Genomic DNA, 4558 nt, shown 5'->3' on the forward strand with positions numbered 1-4558 from the left:
CTCCTCTCTCTCTCTCCCTTCTAGCTCTCCCTCCCTCTCTCTCTCCCCCTCTCTCTCTCCCTTCTAGCGCTCCCTCCCTCTCTCTTTCCCTTTCTCTGTGTGTGTGTCTCTCTCTCTCTCTCTCTCTCTCTCTCTCTCTCTCTCTCTCTCTCTCTCTCTCTCTCTCAGACACACACACACATACACTCTCTCTCTCACACACACACACACACGCTCACACACACACACACACATACACTCACACACATACACACACACGCTCAAACACAAATGTGCCCATATAATACAAAACTTTGCAAATGCACAAAAATATAAGCAGTATAAGCCAAAAAAGTTGATGCTTATCAATTACCTGTTCTTTAACTTTTCATATGTGTCTTTTCATTCACTGCTTTGTTTTTATTTTATTTTAAAAATTAACGTTCCTATACTTTGAATGACAAGAACAAACAGAACAGCAGTCGTGAAAAAACAGAGAGAAATAGAATTATAGTGCTGTCAAAAATTCGTGGCGCAACTTATCCTCAAGTCTCTTTAACCAGTGAATCATTGTCATCCACACTTTGCACAGCCAGTTTTCCTAAACTTAACAATATTTTTCCACAATAATTGATGCCATATTAAAAAAACCCACAACTTTTCTTCATAAATTTATATAAAATACTGTATATCGCCGTCACTCAGAAAATAGAATTGTTCATAGCATTTTCAGCGTCTCACACACATTTTTGCACACACGGGCCACGTCATAGCTCACCAATGGCACTCTTTATTGGCAGAACTTGTTACAAGAAATTAAACTAATTTTATAGTGAACACTTTTCAATTACTAAAGGTTCTAAAAACTTGCGTTCCATAAGCACAATGCCACAAATATAGAAAAAAATGAAGGACATGCTTTTAAACGCGATATTACCAAAGCTGTATACCTTTTAAAATGTGAAGAGACCATTCACTTTGATTTTCTTATTAGAAGCCCTACTTATTTAAAGAATTTTCTTGAATTCAGCTGACATGCATTAATTTATAGAATTATTGATGTTAAGACAAATTGATACAAATCATGGTGCACATGCTGAAGAGTCTGTGGTGTGTTTGATAGTTTAGGAAATATTTGTCAACAAGTTGCACCACGAATTTTTGACCGCACTATAGTACAGTCCTAATTGTAATGATAACAAAGAATGATTACAACAGTGATAGTCCGTCCGTCAAAGTTTGGCGATGGCCAACGCATCTGAAGAGAATATCTGTGAGAGAGCGTTTTGAAATGAGGCGAACGTCAAAATAATGAAATTGAAGAAACCGGCATTTTCAGACCAAGTGGTATTGTTTAGTAGAATTATTTTTGTTTTGTGTGCAACACCTTTTATGACCATGTTAAAAACACATTTGTGTGTGGGTTTTACAGTAAAACGTTGATTAAAGGCACACACAAATTTAGAGTTTCCAAGAACTCTAAAGCTTTAGAAGTCCCCTGACTAATTACGGCCATTTTCTGGCTCATTTCCCCATTGAAACGTATAGACCTCAACCTCCTTCAATCTCAATACATATTTATTTCTATTCAAGATTTAAGGAAAGTTTTTTTTTCATTCAAAGCAAGACAAATGATCATTAAGATGATACCAATTGCACAACATGCCCCAAAATTGACAAGTGTCTGATTCTACCGCGTCGTGATACATCTCTTATTTTCTTCACCTGTTGCAATGACTTGTGGATTCTGCTGTTGCAAAAGTGACCACTTTTGAAAGACAATGGTTTGCCACATTTTGACCATTTGAACTTCATTTTCACTTGTGAATCTGAGCAGCTTGCTAGCGCCTTTCTCGGCTTCAGTATTTCAACGGTACTTGTATTAGAACAGGCAGTCTGTTAGCTCTCATGGTGCGCTCACGAAGGCTTTCTTTGAGGCAGAGTAATGGCTTGGGGTTTGTAGAAAATACACCCCCCCCCCCCCCGGACCAAAAAACCACAACAACAACACCTACAAGCAAACAAATAAACAAACAAAGCAAAAACAGAGAGAGAGAGAGAGAGAGAGAGAGAGAGAGAGAGAGAGAGAGAGAGAGAGAGAGAGAGAGAGAGAGAGAGAGAGAGAGAGAGAAAAACAAAAAAAAAAAACCCCAAACAAACAAACAAACTACAAACAAAACAAACAATCAAAAGCGAACAATTTCATAGACCAGGTGGTTACGGTGGGGTGCACATTTGAGGCCAAAATTGAATCTTTGTTTATGAAAACTGGACACCTCTAACAATTTTACTTTTATCAATGTCCCTTATTTATCTAAGTCCTGAGATTATCCAAGTCCTAAGATTAGTAAATTGTATTAATGCGTTTGGTAAGAATTAATTTTACGGTCCTTGCATCTGCAAAGAGGTCGTAAAAATTATCAAGGCACTGGGCTCAAGTGGATGGTTTCCACGTTAATTAGCAGCATGTCTTGGTTTTATTTTTTTAAAGTGGGAATTGTTTGAGTATCTATACATACATGGAAAAATATGATTTGAAAGAAGCAATTTACATTTTTGAAATAACACAATTTACATTTTACTAACTGTAAAGACCTGTTGACCTTATACATTCGGGAATTTTATTGGGATTAACGATGGAGTACAAAAGCTTCAAATTGATGCAGTCGGAATAGTTGAAGTATCTATAATACATGAAGAATGTATTAAAAGCAGCAATATATATATATATTTCTTTCTTATTCCTTGCGTTCCCCTCCTAGATCTCAGGTGTAGTCAACTGCTGGTTCTTTAACCTGCAGTGCAACTGAGTCTTACGTATGTGACCATTTTTCTTACGTCGTAGAGCCCCTTCTCTTCAAGCAGCCACATTCCGATTTCGGAGGTATACTGACTAGAATAATTTCAGTTTTGGTAGGAAGTTAATTTTGAATTTCGCCTGGGTGGCGGCAAAGCCAGTTCTTTTCAATTCTTGGACAGCCAACGGATCTTTAGCTTACACAACTTGCACACGCGAACCCTGAGATTTTTGCCCCTTATCCGAGAAGGCTAGTAGTTCGAGCTTACTTACACTAAGTTCAGGGATGTGGCTGAAACACACCTGTAAGAAAGAGAAAGTACTCATGGTAGCAGTGAAAGATTCAGGAGTAAGAAAGCGAGAAGAACAGAGGAGGGTCGAGGATGGGTGGGTGGGTGGGGGTGGGGGTTGTTATGAAGAGGAGATGAAAGCACATGACGGAAAGAGCTTGAGGACAGGAAAAGAATTAGATTGAGATAATTTTAGAGAATTCATTTTCGTTGCTGTCAGGTTACGATCCACGATACCTCTCGTTCATGGGAGCTGCCCCCACCCTTCTTTACATCCTTAAAATAATACAATTCATATTTTACTTTCAAGATCAGTTGTCCTTAAAATTTCTAGAATTTTGTTGAGACCAATGATGGAAAATAAATTTTTCTATTTAGTGCATTACGGATCTCATTATTTCCTTCAAATTTCTTCAAAGTCTGGACTCTGTGTTAAGACGTGCTGGATCCAGTCTGCATCACATCCAAGGAGCTTAGAACTACTTTTAATCTCCATGGTCACATCCTACACAATGTTATACAGTGGCGCCCAAAAGAAACTTGAGAATGTATTCACCCAATCATCGTGTTATAGGCTTGCACTACCTCTCTCATAAGTTGAATAAATTCTGCATCATCTGACACTCTAATATTTCCATTTATGTTACGAGACTCTCGAGATAATGGTCACTCAAAATCGTAAAAAAATCAGATTTCGCAAAATTGTGCGAAATTAGGAAAACGCAAAAGTGTATTCAGTCACATATTGAAGTGCATCAACATTGGTGGAATGGACAGGAAATGAATACCAAAGGAAAAGAGAATATTATTGTCTCTGCAATGAGCCGCTTTTTCTAATGATATTATCAAATAGATTGGAGAACAGAGCAGTTACAAGTACCGCACAAAACAAATGTGCTTACTAGCAATAGTTTTGTTCAGAAGCTCATGGCTTCCGGGGTTGTTTTTTTTTTGCACATGGACTGAATAAGTTAGATTTTGGACATAATCATTTGTTAGTGAGGAACAGAAGCCACGAAACTGTCATGGTTTTGGGTTTTCTGTGGTGGAATGGACAAAACCGTCTTTATGAGAATCACCGGATGACTTGGTTTAGAGGATTATATCTCACAAAAGCTTAAAACTTCATGTCTTACCTGAATTTTCGTCGTGGTGTCATTTAGGTGGACATCTCCATGCATAGCAAAGAACTTTCTCACAATGCAACAAGATAATTCTTGGAAAACCGAATCAAATCAACGCTGAAGTGGTCACCTTTAAATAACCCGACATGAATTCTACAAGTATGTGAAGAGTTAAGTACCATGAAACAACAGCTGAAGAAAAGCGTCTTTGTTCCCTATTCAGACCATTTGTGTGCAACTCTCTGTGACATTTGGGATAAAATGACAAATAATTATGTCCAAAATTGAATAGTATCGATGCCCAAAGAGTACGTGCACTACGCCTCTCAACACCCTGCTTTTTATTTTTTGTTGTAAAAGATCGTTAA

This window comes from Aplysia californica, unplaced genomic scaffold, assembly GCF_000002075.1.
Source record: "Aplysia californica isolate F4 #8 unplaced genomic scaffold, AplCal3.0 scaffold00235, whole genome shotgun sequence".
NCBI classification, from domain to species: domain Eukaryota; kingdom Metazoa; phylum Mollusca; class Gastropoda; order Aplysiida; family Aplysiidae; genus Aplysia; species Aplysia californica.